We start from the raw sequence: 20,916 nt of genomic DNA on the forward strand, positions 1-20,916 counted from the left end.
AACTCTACTCAGAAGTATAATGGGACTACTTGTTTGCTTTTAATTGATTTCCTAATTAAAAACCAAAGTAGATCTATTGCAGTCAGTCACAATCCATCACTTGATAAGCCACAAGGAAATTACCTGGTTTACCGTGGTTATTGTCTCTCAGTGGATTGATTATAACAAAATAATTGGCTAGCTCCACTAAAGATAATGGGGCAACATTGGAGTAAAGCTAATCTTAATTAGCTGGTAAGAGATTAGTTACCATATTGTTCCAAACATGTTATAAATTTCCATTTTATATTATCTGTAGAGATTTAAGAATACCATTGGCAGGAATGGAAGAAAGGAAGGAGATTGTAGATCTTCAGAGCTGAATTATTTCAATTCACTCCCTAAAGATAGTGAGTTTGTAAACATTTTGATCATTCAACATTGGTATTTAATTTAATGCATGTATATTTTTGTATCTATCTGATATTGTCCTATGTTGAATTAAACTGTGTCCTGACTGGACCTTGCAGATGAGCTTTTGACAGTAGAGTTTTCTACTGAAAAATGCAGTTTCATTTAAATCAAAACATTTCACAATGGGATTTTGATTAAATTTCTCAGTGAGAAAAGGTCTGTGTTTCACTTCACCATCAAAATTTTTTGTTTCAATAGCATTTTGTTCTGATTTTATTAAAATATTAATTTGATAAATTATAAGTTTTATATTCAATAGGAATCAAAAGGACATCAAAATGGGCTATCAAAACAAAGTTGCATTCTGTCTGAGAACAAAAAGAAATTGAAGTGTCAGAATTTTCAGTTTCTGACCAGCTCTGGTCCTGACATTTTGTTGGGCACTTTGGTAGCGTGTATACAGTAGCAAGGCTAGGCTGCTTTGCTACTGACCTTCTGTATCCTGTATTCCCATTGAGTGAAACTGGTACTTGGACCTGCTGCTGGTGGAAAAAAAAGTCCTTTTCACAAACCTTTAAAAGTTGCTAATACAGGAAGGCTTTGCACCTCAGGTACTTGCTTGTAGAATTCCAAGACTGGCTGATAAAGAACAGCTCCTTCTTCCAGCCCACCTCACTCAGTTCTTTTACCCACATTAATTCATCCATGGGGTGGCAGTTTGCCCCCTCCATGCAGCATTGTGAATAAGAGACTGAAGCTCTACCTTCAAAAGGATAGGCTGCAGAAAGCTGAGGAAAATTGCATAAAACAAATGTAGGCCTTCACTGTTTGTTGATTTGCATGTGGGAATCTGGAGAACTTCTTAGCATCCTACAAAGAAAGAGATATGAAGAAATAAGTAACAATTCTCTGTGTACTAAATGATAATGCAAACATTTAGATTCTTTCTCTCCTTGCTTCTACACTGAAGACACATTTATTACAAGTCAGTATTACCCTGATAGATTGTGTCCTTAATCAGTGTTTGTTCCAGCAAACCAACAAATCTGTCCAGATAAGGACAGATAAAGGAACCGGGTCCCTGGATTATTTTCTGTTGTCAAATTAAGAAACCTAGTATACTGGTGGCATTGAGGACTAGTAGCTGCAGGGGTTCTAGACTCACTTGAGAAATCAAAGTTGTTCTTCTCTGCTGCTTACACCTTTTCACTCTTGCTTTCCATTATCTGTACTCCTTGTTTTTCATCCTTTTGTCTCCTTCTTCTGCCCCTACATAGATTTATACACATTAAGGCCAGAAGGGATCGTCTATTCTGAACTCCTGTACATAGGCCATAGATTTCACCCTGTGATTCCTGCAGCAAGACCCATGCCAGACTATAAGACTTACTACAAGATTCTTACCGCAGTGGGCTCTTTTGGAGACTATTCTTACTATGGGCTCTTTTGGGGACTCAGCTACATGAAGTTCAGGGTAATTACTGCAGAGTTTAGCTGGCACCTTTTAGTTTGTGCCTGTGATATCCAGCTGGGGCAGTTACAGTGCAGCAGCATGCCACTGTGCACAGCAGTTCACACATCCATAGTTCAAACTGCAGGGCCATGTAGACCAGTCCTGAGACACTAACTTCACCTTGAAATGAAAAAGGTAGTGTGGACTGTTCTGCATAGTTCAGATGGTCATTCATAATGATGGGTATGTGATGCTGTCTAGCAGATTGCCAGCTCAGGCTAGAGCACCATAGGGCAATTCACTTGCATGTGTATATCAAAGACATGCTAAAAAGACATAGTGTGTTCAAGCCAATTCACTAGGTAGAACGGAACAAAGGGGGGTATTATCACATTAGATTTACATGGCATATGCCTCAGTATTTACATTTGCTCTAAGTTCATGAAAACTAGTGAAATGCTAATGTTATCTTCAGTTTTCTATAACCTGTTGTTTACTATTGCAGTACATTATATATACCTGAACTTAATTAACCCTAGTTCAAAAGCGTATGTTAGTGAGAATTTACTTGATTTGTAAACTGCATGAGTTCCACAGGGCTGTGTACTGTGTGAAAAAATCCTTTCTTCCTTGTTTATTTTAAACCTGCTGCCTATTAATTTAATCAAGTGAGCCTTAGTTCTTGTGTTGTGTGAAGGGGCAAAATAACAGTTCCTTATTCACTTTCTCCATACCATTCATGATTTTATAGACCTCTGTCATATCCCCCTTCCTTAGTCGTCCCTTTTCTAAGATGAACAGAACCTGTCTTTTTAATCTCTCCCTGTATAGAAGCTGTTGCACATCCCTAATAATTTTTACTGCTGTCTCTGCACTCTTTCCAATTCTAATATATCTTTTTTGATATGGGGCAGGACTACCTTGGTTACTGCACACACGATTCAAGGTGTGGGTGTACCATGGATTTATATAGTGGCATTATGATATTTGCTGTCTTATCTATCCATTTCCTAATGGTTCCTAACATTCTGTTAGGTTTTTTTGACTGCCAGAAAACATCAAGTAGATGTTTTCAGAGAACTATCCATGATGACTACAAGATCTCTTTCCTGAACAGCTAATTTAGACCATGTCATTTTGTATGTAGAGTTGGGAATATTTTTTCCAATGTGCGTTACTCTGCACTTATCAATACTGAATTTCATCTACCATTTTGTCACCCAATCACCCCTTTTAGTGAGATCCCTTTGTAACTCTTTGCATTCAGGTTTTGACTTGACTATCTTCTATAATTTTGTATTTGTAGCGTAGCCCAGTGAGTTCTTATGGGATTCTGTAAGCATGATGTTTTATTTAAGACTGCTGTATGATCTACAAGTAGAGAAGAGGCTTAAAATATTTCTTCCTCTCCAGTTTAGCTTTTGTTTAATAAAAGGTTAGCACTTAAATGGATTTAACTAAGTTTCAAACTTAATACGTTTCTGGGGTGAATAGGGTTTTGTAGTTCACAGCTTTGTTAAGGCTATTGTTTATCTGTGAACAGTTTTTTTGCAAGGCTGATTTAACAAACCAGCTATACACTGATGTATAAAGGGAAAGCTATGTTTTCTTGGACTCTATTTCAGGATCAGAGACTATATGAATTCTCTGGATGGAAACTTTTGGCACTTCTAGTTAGTGATAAGTAGGGTATCCTTATCTACAGACAAAAATAATTCTTTACTGTTTCACTTAAACAAGAATAAAATGATATAAAGCATGAATTAAATTAAAACAGGAATTCACAATTTTTCTTAATGTGAACCATATTTTAATACTGAGAGTCTAATGAACACCTTCCCTCCCATTCACAAGAATGTGGACAGTCTCCCCTCCCATATGTAATTAACAGCATCCCTTCAGTAATAACAGCAATTGTTTACATGTGACAATAATATTAGGAAACACATTTAATGTATTGTTCTTTTCTGCTGTGATTTAGGGTGGTTGTATTGCGGGAGGCATACCTGTGCCATCTTTAATCTAGCTAGTGAGGATAACCATAGTAGTGTAGATGTGGTAGCAGAGGCTTCAGCATGCTTTAGCAACCTGAGCACAAGCCTGCTGAAGACCCTGGGTATGTAATCTGATTGCTAGTTTACGCTGAAACCTGTGCCAGCATGCCTACACTATTGTTATTACACATGCTAATTAGGTGAAAATGATCATGGTATACCTATCCATGCTACAGTCATACCCTCACTTGCTGTGTAGGCTTACCCTGAGGAGCTAGAGACAAAGATGATGAGTCAGCAGGATCATATGACCAACCAGCTCTCCTCAGACCACTGGCACAAGTATTCTATGGACCATCAATAGTTCACAGACCACAGTTTGATAATTTCTGAGTTAAAAGAAATAACTTTCAAAAGAAGAGTTCATTCAAGGACTGATCAGACTTGGTTTTCAGTGCTTCCTCATATTACTCTATGCTGTTGTTCAATAGCTCAGGCCTATTTCATAAAAATGAAAACCTTTCATTTTTATTCACACCGTAAGCACTAAACTTGCGTGTTACTCTGCTTTTATAAATGCATTATATTATTCCACACATTTATAAGGTGCCTATCACTTATAAGGTGCCTATAAGGTACTATCTGAGACTAATTGTTAAGTAAGTTCAAACATCAAGGGATAGTCAAAAGCCTGAACAAAGTATTAGTCTTGAATCCACTGGGATGCATATAAGCAACTATCATGGCATGGTTGTAAAGTAATTTAGGATTTTCTATACATCATTATACATTTGAAAAATAGATCAATTGATTGGTTGTTTCCTCTCCCTCTTGGGTTCTCTCCCTCCATCTCTCTGGTTTTTTTAGAGAGCGTATACTCTGCAGAGACGGGACCATGCTTGTGCGCTTGTACTTCATCTAACACACTGTGAAACAAAAAATAATTGTGTGCCAAGGGTGATGTGCTCTAGCTGCTAATTTTCAGTTTGATATTCTGGCATATTCCTAAAAAAATCAAGTAATTAATAATTAGTATTTGCTATTGCTATTATTTCTTAAAAGAGATTATTAAGAAATAATGTCAGCTAATGAGCATAATGAATTCTTGTGGTGTTGATGACATCTCTGGGCAGCTACATCTCCTTGTAATCATCATTTTGGTAGTTTGAGCACAGCCATTTCTCTTAACCTTTCCATCTAGGCTGTCCTGTGAACTTTGTGTCATTTATCAATCAACATATTTTAAAATGGGGTTCTCAAAAACTGGGTTATGTCTGCTTTGTAGTGCTGAAGTAGAGCACAGCAGCTCAAGTATACTGATTAATTTGGCCATAAGTATTTTACACTTGATAAATGTTGTCAAAAAAATAAAATGAACAGTTCAGTCAAGAAAGGACATAATTTTCTCTGACATATTTAGCCACCATTTCCATTCTAGGAAATCTTTTATCACTATATTATCTAATGGGCAAGAAAATTAAGTATTTTTTCTTGTTTGCCATGAGATAAATTAATCCCTTGACAGATGCAAGTCCATGCACATATTCAGCAATTAGTAGACTCAACTGTATCCTTTGCAGCATCAACTGCTAAGTAAATTATACACCATCTGCTTACACAGTGAGATTTTCAATTTATAATTTCTAAGATCTTAGAGACGTAACCAAAGTAATTTCCAAATAAGTTGTCCTTTCCAGAGGTAGTTGACTAAATGTCTATGGGAACTAATACATTACTTCCTAGCTGGTGAGAAACGAAAAACAAACAAAGAAAGGTTGTTTTTGTTTGGCATGGCTTATGGTATATGATGTTTCCTTAAATTACAGCACTATTGATTTACTGAATATCTATCCATCATGTGCCAAAGGTCAAAAATCCTCCTGTGCCAGCCCAGATACTAGGTCTATTCTTTCATTTCTGCAGGCACAGACAGGAATAACTTCAATGTCCCTGCTTTTATTATAAGGCTTTTGTTGGCTGTCAGATTCCAGCTGTTCCTTGAGTAGGTGGAAGCTGTCAATTTGCTGTCATGTTATTTTTCTCTGTCCCCAGCAGCTATTTGGGGGTGAAATACAATTTGTATTTTAAAATTTCATCCACAGAGACCTCTGGACAGAACCATCTGTACAGCAGGGGAAAGCAGCCTGTCTGCCAGTCAGTGGCTATTACTTTTTCCTCTTCCAAGCAAGTGGTCAGCAGCCTACTTGACAGACAGCAGTGCCCACTGAGAATTCTGCCACAATAGAGACATATTCACATCTCCCAGCTCTACGAATTCATTGATTCCAAAGGCATTTCATCCCTGAACAGCCCTTGAAATAGATGCAGGGATCCCACTAGCTTATAGGTGTTATGGATCTTCTGTGGCTAGATTGGCTGTCAGTGCCTATGTGAAGTGCCTCGCTGAGTCTGGCTGCTAGCACAGGGGCAGCGCTCGCTTTCCCCCTTGCTACTAGAATGCACTGGGGCTCCTACCACTGCTTCAAAGGCGAAGCTCCTCCTCCTCTGCAAATACACATGTGCTTTTTCCTGTGGCATGTTCTTGTGCTTTTCCTCTAACTGCTTCTAGCAGCTGAGAATAAACTGTCTCTTCCCACCTCAGAGCACAGGACACCTAATACTAGATCGGGAGAGATTCATTCACTGATGACACTGAAAAACAAATAAATAACATTTCCCTCCGATTGGGCCACACATGCTGTGACACTTGCCACAGATGAAATCTCTGAAGAGTAGGACGCCAGCAGTGCAAAGCAAACAAACCTGGCTTAACTGGCCAGTTGGGAATTCCCACAGCATAGGAGAATCCTTGGCTGGCAAAGGATGGATATGCTAATTATATGACACTTCCTCCAACTCTGAACTCAGGGCACGTTGGAGGTTTGTCCAGAGTAGCAGCATGTTGCCAAAGCACTAGTGTTCTCCAGTGATTCCCAGGTTGCCAGAATACTCTCTTAGGCCGGGTGCAATTTGGAGCAATCCTGTGGCTGATCTAAATTGCATTCATGACCAAAATGGCCACTGACCAACCCCAGTAGAAGAACCTACCAATAAGAGGAGAACTGACTGACAGGATGCCGTGGAGAAACGAATGAAATTGGATTGAGTGGAACAGTTTTAGAAGATACTTGAACTTTGCCCACAGGTTCTTTAGACGATTTCTGTATAGTGCCACCATTAAATCTGTAATCACTCGGTCCTGCTGCGGAAGTCCCACTTTCTCAGCTTCCATCTGCAGCTGTTCTGTGAATGCCTCCAACAACCTTGAATTGGTTCTCGCTATGTCCCACGGCTAACTGTCCTCCAAGGAATTGTGATGTTCCTCGTATCTCTTCCTGCAGTTCTGCAAATACTGTAGGATTGTGAACCCTGCACTTGCAACGCTCATGACAAGAGTGCAGAGCTGTGCAGGGTCCATGCTTCTGTCAGAGACGGCAGACAGCCAGGAGGGCACATGGATTTGTGGGATTTTGGGGGGGAAAAAAAAAAGGCGTGAATATTATGGGATACAGATGACATTATGGGATGGAAACTGTTGCAAACTGGGAAGTTGACCCCAAGCTCCCAGTCATCCCTGCGTGACTTGCTTCGGCCCCATCATCCCCTGCCAAAACTTCCCAAAAGATGGTGTGCGGGTCAGTGGCAAGTTGCAAAATGGGATGCCAACTCCTGGTGCACTGCACTCTGCATTGATTCAGGTACTCCGGGTGAGTACACCCACCGCTGACACAAGGAGCCAAGTATGCATGCGCAGAAGTGATGTGTTAATTCTGACGACTGTATGCTAATGCAACTTGAGTTGACATAAGCTTCTAGTGTAGACATGGCCTGAAATAGACAGACCTTTAAATAACACACGGCTTTCAAAAATTTGGGAAATGCTGTCCTGCAGTCAGGTCTACACTACAGACTTTTGCCAGCAAAGCTATGTCAATTAAGGGTGTGATGGGCAGTGATCCCTGATTAATCTAGCTGTGGCAGCAAAGGTTTGTAATGTAGATGTTGTTATACCAGCAAAACTGTGCTTCTGCCAGTTTGTCTTATTTTGTTCAGCAGGAGGCTGAAATAAGCTAGCTTTGCAAGTATAAGTTTCATCTATACTAGCTTTGCTGCTATAGTATACTGGTACAGCTATTTGGGGAATGATCTCTCAGTGTAGATCTGGCCCACGTGATCGTTTTCAGGAACCATTTGGCAACTTCACCATAGATAGAACTGAGTAGTAATTACAATTTGCAGGTCTTTCGGTCTCCATCTGCACCACTGTCTGAAACATGAGTCTTTTGTAAGTATCGTCACAAAGAACAATGTTAATGTGGAATAATAATACAACTGCCAATTATGAGCAAAGTAATATTCAATACTCACTGTTATTAACTGTAGGAATTTCATTGTGCATTAAACATAACATTTTTTTCTTTACAAATTATATCTTTGGGTGACAGATCAGTTAATCTGACCATGATTCAGATTTGATATGAAGGAGAATTAATGTTAAGAGTTATGGAATTGCACAAACGGAGTGATTTCAGGATGACACCTTCAAACAAGATAATTACCATTCCAAAGCATGATTATTAAGGTCAGCCCAAAAAGTAGGCAGCCTTGATGTGGGATATGTGTGTGTGTGTGTGTGTGTACGCGCGTATGCGCTCATGCCAACCCCACCCCGTATTTAGGGTGATAAAATGCAAAGGTAGACCAGGAAAACAGGAACTGAAACTGTGGGGCTACAGCACTGAATACAGTCCAGGAGGAATTAGGAGACAGACTCTGGGGAACAGCATTTTGGGATTGGGAGATAGGAGGTCTGGGATGATGACAAACCATGCACATCAAAGCAATCTGAGATCTATAATAGGCCTCGGAATTAAAGCCTAAAGGTGTGATTTTTAAATAGATTTAGTCCATTCAACTTTGTGCAAGGACACTGATAGATTGATTAAAAATGGCTTGTATTGATTTAGTTTGTGCCTGTAATTTAGGCCTAGTTTATGCACAGTTTTGTATAACTATTTTGGTTGAGGGTGTGATTTATTACCAAAATAATTATACCAATACAGCAGCTCGAATGGGCACAGTCATGGGCCTTGTTAGCACCTTTATACTGATATAACTGCATCCACACAAGGGGGGTTTAACTATAACGGTACAGTTAAAGTAGTACAACTTGTGTGTATAGACAAGCATTTACATGTACAAGCTAAACTGTTATAAACCAGATTGATGTAAGAGATTGATGTACAATTGATGTAGGAGTGTTCACACAGGCTTTTTGCATTAAATCAGTTGTTAAAAGAAATTTAAGTTAAGCAATGCAACTTATATATTTAGTAGTGAATCATGATGCAGGGTTGGGACTTAAAGCTAAATAGGTGTTGTTTGACCATAGCATGGCTAAGGTGGGACAAGATAAATGTCAACATTTATTTAAGGATGTTGACACCCAGGATGGTATCAACAATGGACGATACAATGGCCTATACCTATAAGTAACAGAAAAAAATTAAGAAAATAAATATTTAGGGTGAGATGTCTGAATGTGCTCTGTATTGGCCTAATTCTATTCCCGTTTAAATCAATAGGAACAGAGTTAGATCAATGCTAGCGGATTTCATCAGAAGCTAAGGGACCGATCTTCCCCCCTACACCATTTTCTCCTGTTCTCGATGTTTTCTAGCCAGAGATTTCTGGATTTATTTTTCATAAGAAAGGAAGTTTTATTGCTACAATAACTTAAAAAGAAATGTTTATTGACTAGGAATATTTCTGAATAAAAACAACTTCATTTTTATTAACATCATATGTATGGCATTGGTTCATCTTCAGATAAGAGTGATCATGGTATTTATTTTCCATTAAGTCTGACTTGGTACTTTTTGATTCACATTTTCTTCTCTACATTTTTTTTTATCAGAAAGAATATCACTTTAAAGCTCAGAGACAGAATTTGTGAGTATTACTCCTGAGGTAACTGCGTCTCTGACCTCTGTGCCTCCTTAAGGACATCCCATTTAGGTATCTGGCCTCTAGCCATCACTTTTCTTAGAGTGGAGTCCCCTGACTTTCTCTCTCTAGGCTGGGAATTTAGGCTGCAATTCCTCCTGCAATTTCCACTGTGATCACCATAGCAGGTCTGACGTCAGTTCAGCACCTTCCGTCCTAGTTTCTCAGGGGAATAACAAGTTTAATTAATGACCAGCCAGCCTTCATAAAGCAAAGTATTTATCCAGAACAAAAGCATTTAAGAAAAACATATCTTAAAAACAAAAGGCATCTTATTTGCAGGTCTAGATTACCAGGCAGTCATCCATCTTCCACATGGAGACCCCCTGATAGGATTACAGTAAATCAGGCCTATTCCACAGGGTCTGCCTCTCTTGGCCACAGTCTCATGTCAGCAATTTAACTGAGCAAGGGCGACTTGCATTCCTGTCAGGCATGTCACTTTATACATTTTCAGTTCCTTATTTTCCAGGCTTCTTCCACCAGGTCAAACCAGGCTATGTAATTTGCCTCAGCAGGAGAAACTTCTCCAGACTTGCTACCTGCCTAGGGATTTGCATTAATTACTCCCCATTGGGTTTAATTTAGGTAGAAAACCTTGTAACTTGGCCATTCAGTCAGGAATACAATCACTAGCCCATAAATTTACATATAGCATTTATAAAGTTGATACAATAGTCTTCATTAGTCACCTCTTTTCCAAGCTGAAAAGTCCCAGTCTTATTAATCTTTCCTCATATGGAAGCTTTTCCCTACCCCTAATAATTTTTGTTGCTGTTTTCTGTACCTTTTCCAATTCTAATATATGTTTTTTGAGATGGGGCAACCAGATCTGCACACGGTATTCAAGATGTGGGCATACCATGGATTTATAAAGAGACAATACGATATTTTATTATCTATCCCTTTCCTAATGATTTGTAACATTTATAACTAAGGGTTCTAGCTTACTGGTTTGGGAGCCCTCCTCCTCCTCCTCCTCTGAGTACACTAAAAATTTCTAAATACTATCCTCTATTTCAGGGGTTCTCAACCTTTTTCCTTCTTAGATCCCCTCAACATACTATAAAAAAGCCAGAGCTCCTGGCTTCAGGCACTGGACATGTGTGGGGGGTGCCTCTGGGCATCAGCTCTGTGGGGCATGGGGATTCAGCCACAGGGCAGGGGGGCTCGGGGCTTTGGGTGGAGGGGGGGACTTAGGGCTTCAGCCCCCTAGCTCCTCTTCCAACTTCAACCCTGCTGGAGTGCAGGGTTCAGGGCACCGGGCTTCCCCTGAAACCAGCTCACAGCCCCAGAGGGAGCCACAGACCCATGGTTGAGAACCACTGCTCTATTTGGCACTTCTGTTGTGTACGTTCTTGCTTTGAAAGCTTTTCCAGTGCAAGGACGGTTCATATTTTACTGTACCACAATTCCATAGGAGGAGAGGTCACATTTTGCCAGGAATGTGCAATACAAAGTCTTGCTGCTAACCATTGAAAATTTGTCATTCTGTTTAAAATGTAGATCCTTTACCAGTGCATGAAGAAGCAGGTCAGGAGATCTCTGGAAAGCTGGCTTTCCTCCCAAAACTAATTCCTGGACAAAACCACCACATATGTAAGTATGTACCTGTTTCGTTGCAAACCCTCCAGCAGAGCACCTCCAGCAGAGCAAAAATATGATGGATCTTAACTGGAGTCAAATGCCATCTATACATTAATTTATATATATTTTTTATGAGCTACACAATTTGAAGATGTATATTTGCTAACCCATATAGACACCCACTCATTCAACACATTTCTTTGTTCAAAAACCGCTCCTATCTTTTCATGTGGGTTGTTTTCTTAACATATTTTTCAATCAAAATTATATATATCTTGGAAATTAAATCTTTTGTTCCAGCTTGCTCCTGGATTAACTCATCAAATGTGGTTAAAGGTCTAAATAGAGTTGCTTCAATCCCAGATGTCACAATACAATATTTGAGTTGTAAATACCGAAAATACAGGATCTTTATAGTATTTACATTATTAAATATCTCTTGGAATGATTTCAACGGACTGAATTGAATAATCTCAGCTCTTACCTACAATAAATAGTCACTCTGATATTTCCTGATTGTTAAAGAAAGTAGCTAAGGGAGAGGGCCTTGGCAACAGGATTTTAGAAAATGTGTCCAAAGCGATTAAGGTGGTCTGGATGATTTTATTTTTGGTGACTTACATTTCTTTTTAACCCAACAGTTACTATAAATAGCTATATTTGAGCTCCAGTCTTGTTCAAGTTTACCCAGAGTTTGGCTGGTCTGTTTTTTTATCCAATTGATCACAATATTTTAACTGTGATGCATAATAATAAGTCAAATTAGGGAAAACTAGTCCACCCCATTTTGTAGTCTCATAGAGAACTTTAGAACTCACCCTTTGTATTTTACGTTTCATATGAATTTTAATAGCACATCCTGCCAGGTTTGTAATGTCAGGTCAGGGATAACAACAGGGATACAATGAAACAAAAATAACTTTGGGAGGACATTCATCTTTACAGAGGCTACTCTACTTAACCAGGAAATTTCATATTTGTTCCATTCCTCCAAGTCTTTTATTATTTTATTTCACATTGGAAAGTAATTTGCCTTAAAGAGATTGTTTCTCCTCAATATATTCCTAAATATTTTAAAGATTCCTTTACCCATTTAAATGTGTGTAGGTGACAACAATTTGTTTTGACCCTTTGGGGAATACTGATCCCTAAAATTTCAGCTTTATCATAGTTTATTTTGAAGCCTGGTATCTGCCCAAATTCCAAAATGAATTGTTCTATCATTTTTACAAGGCTCCTGCAAATATAACAAGACATCATCATCATACAAAGCTATTTTGTGTTCTAATTCAGAAGATATTTTGATGCCCTTTACCAAAGAGCTGTTTCTCACGTTTGTTGCAAATGGCTCCATTGCCAAAGCAAACAGAAGGGGGGAGAAGGGGCAATCCTGTTTCGTACCCCTAGATCAGTGGTCCCAAACTTTTTGCCCCGTGGCCCACTTACTACCGTATGTAACCCCCTCTCCAGCTGGGGCTGAGAGCAGCCCAGTTTTGGGGCTAGGGGCTGCAGCTGGAAGCAAGACCAGGGTTGGGGGACTGTGGTCAGGATGGCTGAGGCAGGGAGCAGGGATGCGACATCTGGGGGCCAAGGCGGGGGCCAGGTGCCACAACCAGTGGTAGAGGCCATGGCCGAGATGGGAGCAGAGCTTGGGGCAGAGAGGGGTTGGGTGGTGTTCCCTCCCATCTGCGCCCAGCTGTGCCCCCCTGAACGTTCCTCTGTGCCCCTTTATGAGGGTGCACCACACAGTCTGGGGACCTCTGCCCTAGACAAATTAAAAGGAGTGGATTGGTGACCAATAAGCAAAGCAGATGTTCAAGGATCAGTATATAGGGCTAATATGCCCCTATAAAACTGATTTCCAAAATGAAACCTTACCAAAATCTGTCCCACTCCAGTTGCTCAAAGGCTTTCTCACAGTCCAAAGAAAGCAACACACAGGAAGAACTGCTAGATTTAACATTATAGAACAAATTCTGAGTTCTTCTGGTATTATCAGATAGATGCCTGCTAGTGCTGAACCCAGTTTGGTCAGGGTGAACGTATTTGTGCAAGATAGCACTCAATCTCTTTGCTAGCACCTTGGCATAAGTTTTAGCATCTGCATTAATTAAAAAAATAGGTCTGTATGATGCAGACTTGATAAAATCTTTTCCTTGTTTAGGAAAGACCACAATCTTTGCCTCTTTCCATGAATCTGCAATCTTATTTCCCTGCAATATGCCATTAAACAATTAAGTTAAAATAGGGACCAATTCTTTATTTAGAGCTCTGATACTCCCAGGTAATCCATTGGGACCTGGAGCTTTACTGGATTTTAAATTCTTAATTTTCAGGGGCCTCTGTAGCAATTCACTTATCAATAGCTGCCACATCATCCTCTAAGAGCTGAGGTAGTTTCACACTTCTCAGGTATCTATTTATCAGTTCAGATTTGGATGTTCTGAAGCATACACGGTATTGATAAAGTTAGAAAACATTTCAAAGATCTGTTTGATGCAAGTTAGTAAGTCTCCCTTTTTATTTCTAGTCAGAGGGATGTCTGATTTGTCCCGTTTCTTTTTTAACTTTCTGTCTAAAAGCCAATCAGCTTTATTGCCTTTTTCATAATATTGTTTAATATATTTAAGTATTTGCTCAGCCTTACTGGTTTGTAATTGGTTAATCTTCCCTCTTATCTCAATTGTTTTCTTTTCTACTCTTTTAGATCCTGTAGATTTAGGTTTACATTCCAAAATAGAAAATTCTTTAACCAAACTTTCTTCTTTAGGAGCTCTTGTCTTTTTGAAAGATGATATTTTATTTACAAGGATCCCCCTCATTATCACCTTTCTTGTATCCCAGATAACACTTTTATTGATCTCTTCCCTATCATTTTCTTTTATATATTTCTCAAGTTTGTTCCAGCTCTTGAATTCCCAGAGGATCATATAACAAAGCTCCATTCAACTGCCAGGCCCCTCCCCCTCCCAGTGAGTCCCATTTTTAAAATCTAATATATGCATGGGCAGGATCAGACTAAGTTATAACTCCCAGAGTAGCTTTTTGGAACAATTTAGTCAAGGTCCTAGAAACAAAAACCATATCAATCGTACAATAAGGTCTATGAGTAGCAGAGTAATACATATAGTCCCTAATATCTGGATTCATCTCCCACCAGCCATCCATCATCATTTTCTAAGTGATGCAACAAATTTGCCCTTGCTGCTCCCAAATGTCCTCTGTGCATTTTCAATAGATCCAAAGTGGGTGGAGCATACACGTTGGCTAAGGTGAGAAGTTTACCTTTCAAAGACTCCTGAATTAAAATATACCTGAACTCTGTATCTATGGGTTGTGCAGAAATAATAAAAGGAAAGCGTTTATCAAAGAGTATTGCTATCCTTCTTCTATTGGATTGCCCTGGAAAAACATAAAGTAGATGGGTCCAGGAAGTATTCGGGTATTTATCATCATTTTTCTTCAAGTGTGTTTCTTGTAAATAGATTACACTAGGAAAAGTGAGCAGAATACCCTTTTCCTTTTTGTTGGATTGTTCATTCCCTTAATATTAATAGTCATGACGTCAATAAACTCATCCATGGGTACCAAGTCTACTGCTGCCCAGTATATTACCCTTTGCTAAAAGCCGCTAGATCCTCCAGCTAGACACCAGGTCTCCATTACATTTGCTTCTGTTCTTTAAATAAGACATTTTAGATGGAGTTCCTATCGTATACACAATAATTTTAAAGCTCCCCCACATATATAGCTTTCCCTTTCTTTAACAACTATATTGTTGTACCCTGATCCTGAGTCTGATTTACTGCTATTTTTTAAAATTCTGAGCCTTAACTTCTTTATTGGTATAACATTTTCTATTAAAACATATAGCAATATTTAATATCTGTTTCTGTTCTTTTCATTTGTTTACCTCCCTCCTGCCTCCCTATGCATTCCCCCATTATCGTCTGGTTCCTTCTACCAGTGGGAGCCTAGTATCTCCTCACTTCCTTTATAGGCGTATTAATTCCCCACTGGGGGTGGGATGTTCCTCTTTCTTCTTTTATTGTTGAGAGCCACCACGCCTTAAAGAATCTTATGAAACATCTTTATAATATTGGACTTTCTGAAATTATTCTTTATCTGTGAATTCACTTTTTCTAAACATTTTCCACTGTAGGTGATCCTTCAAACATTCCAAAATATATATCTCTAAAGTCAAACTTACTTCAGTAGGGGAGATCTGGGTCGCCTGCTATTTCATTATTAACTTCATTTACAATATAAATCACAACTATTAACTATAACTATAATGTTATACGCATCCTCAGAGAGTAAAATATCCTGGGTGCTATCCAGCCCAGCTTCCATTTAACTATACCTATGTGATTATAATGATAAAGAGATATAATATCCATCATTTATTGCAATGTCTTAACCCATAAACCAAACTTGTTTTTCTGAATCTGTATTGTTTCTTCTCTTCACATATCTGTCCTGTTTCTTGATGATGCATCTTTTTGAGCTATTTGGGCTCTCTTTGATCTCATTGATTCCCAGTGATTTCTTGGGGACCTATGCGACAGAAACCTTTGATCCTGGTCAGAATGTTATTGAGCTGATTCACCTATTCCAATGTCCATAAGTATCTGCGTCCCTTCTTCTGGCTCCGAGATAGACATGTATCTGTCCTTTCACATAAAGGACAATTTAAATGGGAATCCCCATTCATATCTTATATTTTTCGTTCTAAGAGTTGTGGTCACCTGGCAGAATTCTCTTTACTTTCTAAGGGTTGAGGTTGCCAGAGCTGAGAAAATTTGTATGGGCTCATGTGGGTGAATGTGTCAACACCACAGTACCCCCTCTGGCCAGGCATTGCACCAAAGTTCACTCAGTCTGGCAGGGTGGTCAGTCAGTCCCTCTGTCCTGAGTCCTGCCGGGGTGTGCAGGTTTTCTCCTTATTCCTGGCTAGTCAGCTGGTGTTGGTGTCAGGGGCTCTTCAGTTCTTAAGTGTCTCGTGGGGTTGGTAGGGGAACCCAGGCCTGCCCACTCCACTGGGTCCCAGCTCAGGGCCCTTAAGTCAGATGGCAGAATCAGAACGCAACAACTCCTCCTGGTGTGCCCTGAGCTCCTTCCTACCTCCCCTGGTTTCTATAGGCTTTTCAGCCTGTTGGTCTGGTCATCCTTTCTCAGAGTGCTGTCTCTGAGCAGCTTCTCAGCAGCTTGCTGGCAGGAGTTTCCTTCTCCAGCCTTGCTTGCTCCTTTGGCAGCCACTCTGCCCTTCTGCCTCCCAGCTCGTTCAACCTCCCAGCTGCTGTGAGGCTGCCAATCAGCAGTGGCCGACAGTACCTGCTTTATCCCCTTGGTTGCTGGGCCAGCTTGGAGTATACACCTCCCATGATAGCTGGTTAAGAATCATCAGTGGTTCAGGTCTCTCTCTTATTGCCCTCAGTATTTTACCCTTATTATGATAGTAGTGTAGATGGACAATCACATCTCATGGGCTGGAGCCTGGGGAAAAGGGATCCTTTAATTTAAATTAGTAATGTTGTCCCATTGCTCATTTAATCCTGCTTCTACAGCTCATATTTTCCCAGTAATCTCACCAATTTAATTTTTTATATCTTTATAAGCCTGGAACTCTACCCTCAGCTCCTTAGAAAGCTTTTTGATTTCTAACAGCCGGTCCTTCAGGTCAGCTGTGGTGATTGGTGCTTCTCCACCTGCGTCTATAGTTTGTTTGGTGGAGGGGGAGTTACTTTTTTATGTGGCTGTGTCTTTGTTTTGAGGGGGCCAGATCTTTATATTTCTTTCCTTTCCCAGACATCTAGATCTTCTTGTCTTTCTTCCTCTCTTATTGTACCTCTCTCATGATGGCAGCAGCCATCCCTTCCTTTCATTTGTCTGACTTTTCCAAAATGTGCCAATGCCACATTTCATCCCCCAGTCACAATAGTACAATTTTAATTTTTTTTAAAAACCAATCTCATTGCACTCACCCGCTGTCTCTTTATAGGAGGGCCAAGTTCATTGCAGCTAGAGGCTGCTCTCTGGAAGTGGGATCTGTTGGTTCTGTTCAGCCTCCTTTTTTAATGTTGAAAGCTGGCTCCATGCGTGGTTATTCACATTTAGGGCACAGACCTGTGGATTCAGGCTACCTTGGTTCTTTTCACCTTCTTAAATTGCCTTCATTTATGCCCCCTTCAATGCAGAGAGCTAGATTAAGCCACCATCTTGTTTGAGGGTTTAGCCCAGGTCTTCTGAATATTATTTTTATAAAGAACTATTCGGTGTTGAGGACAACATTTTCCTCTTCAAGCCACATAACTACAGACTTCTCTGTATTAACATTAATACAAATATATTTACCAAACACCGCCATCATCAACACAGAAGTCTAATTTTAGGGTCTTCCAGAACAATGACTAAATCTCCTCCATATAAAGATGCTTTGTGATTTAGCTTCCCAATCTGCATCCCATTAATACTCACTGCAAAACTTCACCTGTAACTAAATATATTTTTCATACCACAGCGGGAGCAAGGAATATTCCATCTTTGTTCCCCTATCAAAGAATGGCAACCAAATTCCATTAGTAGTTAGGTTTGCTTTAAGTGAAGTGTAAATCAGCTTTACCCAGGGGATGAATTACTGGCTAAGTGGAACTAATAGGAAATTCTATTCATCTTCTCTAAATAGTTTTTTGACTACTTTTCAAATATGCTGCTTGTGATGTCTTGAGACACTCATCATATAACAATACGGGAGGACAAAGCAGGCTCCCTCTAGCTAGTCTGACTTGAATAGATGTTAAAAATGTTGCTTGTGAAATAGTATTTTATAAGGTTTCTAAATGTTTTATGAAGATACATTATTTTCTATTGTTGGTATCAGCAGCACAAATACTAGTAGAGTTGGTGAGGTGTGGATGGCCAGGCTAAAAGGGGTCAATTCATAGTAAAATGTCCAAATCTGCAGGCTATCATATAATTATCAATTTAAAGCTTTGAGTATTGTGACTTATTGTCACTTTAATAAAAAATAACAATCATTTCCCTAAAATATCCAGGCCTAAGGGATTTTGAAATTTGAAAGGGCTGATTTGCTTTTGAAAAATGTCTGCAGAAAACTGGCACATTCTTATGCAACATGTCTTCCCCCTGCATGTATTCAGTGTTACACAAAGCTGAAGTGCAATGGCCCTTACCCAGTTGCACAGTGGAGTAACTCTCTTCCTTTTCCCACTGTTTGGCCTTGCTTGAATTGTTTGAACAATTTGAACTGCTTGCCAAATTGTCCCCTGGTCATTAAGTGGATAGGAAAATAGGTGCAACAATGAGCTGCCTTTAACTCAATGAAGATCGTGAAGCAAAGTCCCAGAGGACTCCTCTGTTCCTGACTAAGACTTTTACTCTTGATATTCCAGTAGAACCAGCCTAGCTCTGAAAGAGTTAGCTGGATTATTATCATTACTAATTATTATTTGTATTACCATAGCACCTAGGAGCCCCAGTGGTGGACCAGGACCCCGCTGTGCTAGGTGCTGTACAAATATAAAACAAAAAGGACAGTCCCTCGCCCAAAATTCTTACAATCTAAGCATAACATACAATACAACAGATAGATATGGACAGAGAGTTTGAAATATTTTGGGGCGCTTTTAAAAAAAATGCCTGAAGACATTACAGTTTAGTAATTTGAATTTTTGTAAAAGAACAAGAGGACACATTGTTATCTAATCATTCCTTAGTTCCAAAGCGAAAGTCCGGAAGTAATACTATATTAACTTCAAAAAGCTTTTAACCTAGAGTAAACTACAAGTTAAAATTATGAAAAGTGCCAAAAACCAAACCTGGACTTAAAATTTAATTTAAACTCAGAAAAATTGCTTATTGAGAAACTTGTTAAAACTGAGAGGTTATCCTTTTTCCCAAGAGGCTTACTCCCATTTCTCCTGTGCCTTAATATTCCTTTTCCATTACATTTTTACAGCATACTGAATATCATTCCATCAAAGAATAAATTAATAAATTGAGAATAAATTAATGTAGAAAAATCCCATCCATCCTGTCCTGGAGTTGGGTTAGTGACACTGAAATCAGACTCTCTCTTTCCCTTTTTCTCTCTCTAAAAACATAGAGACAGATAAAAGTCAAATCAGGATGATTGCTATGTAGGTTCCATATAGGTTGTGGATCCATCGGAACACTTTTATTAAAGGAAGCCACTCAACCACATCACACACTCTTTAGTCATCTTTTAAATGGAATTAACATTTCTCTGTCTCACATTAATATCTATGTTATACAAGACCAGACTGTGACTGGCCCTTATGTATGATGAAGGACACAAGAAAATTCCGTCTTCTTGTGACCACCATGCAGGAGCCTTCCCTCCTCAGTTTCATTCTTGGACATATTCTTGATACATGGAGATTACTTGGTAACAAGGCGGCATTGTACCAATGTGCAGCTTTGGTCAGTGATATAGCTGACCTCTCAGCTAAGGCACGATTGGCCTTCTGCAGAAAGGGAATGCCCAAAAAAATTGAAAGCAATTTGGGCTGACTTTTTAGAGGTCTATAATTAATGTAGCACCTGAAGATAGATATGTTGCTTTCCTTCCCCTCTGTTTGTACCTACCCTCTTTATTTACTATGTGCATTATGATTATTCTGATATTTTGGTATATTTGTTATATTTGGAAAAAATAATAAAATTATAAATAATAAAAAGCATGTTATTAAGTGCTGTCCTCATTCAGGGCCTATGTGAGTAAGGTGTGTATGATCAGACTTGGCACTTGGACTCTAATGACAGTTCTGACCGTTGGCCCTGGTTCCTGGTTCTGACTCTGCCTTGACCCTTGGATGTGGCATTCAGGCTCTGACTTCAATTCTGACCTTTGCCCCCAATCCCTGGCTCTGACTTTGCTTTGACTTTGAGCACTGGCATTCAGACTCCAAACACTAGGCCTGACTGCCTATGACCTGGTCTCCTGAAACACAGAGAGGCTGACTTCAAATAGATCTGTTTAATCTATTTTATTGATTTCTCGCTCTATCCATGTTTTTTAATGCCACACTTGTCAGCATAGCATCAGAGTGCTAAGATCAGAGCCCTAAGAACTTATTTTCACATAGATACAATTAAACTGATGCCAATATGCTGCTCGTGAAATTGGTTACATGTACTGATGATCAGGATCACAGTTTATATTGGATGAGGCTGTTTAGTAAATTAAATAAAAACAGGAGTGCAAGCACAATGAAGTGTGGGTTTGTTTTTTTTTTTAAATAAATGAGCATGGTAAAAATTAAAGGTTATTTTCAAGAAAGATGATTTAACTGGGAATATTACTCCACCAACACTTAAAGGTACTTACTGAAAAAGTTGATCCAGTTAATGGAAGTGATTTAGTTCAGTGGTTTCCTTCAGACAGTTTCTTGTTATTTTAATTAGACAATTCAATTTGAATTAGAGCATGGTTGATTTTAC

The sequence above is a fragment of the Emydura macquarii genome, unplaced genomic scaffold (genome assembly GCF_026122565.2).
Source record: "Emydura macquarii macquarii isolate MOO-44397 ecotype Brisbane River unplaced genomic scaffold, CSIRO-AGI_Emac_v2 contig_431, whole genome shotgun sequence".
Lineage (NCBI taxonomy): Eukaryota > Metazoa > Chordata > Testudines > Chelidae > Emydura > Emydura macquarii.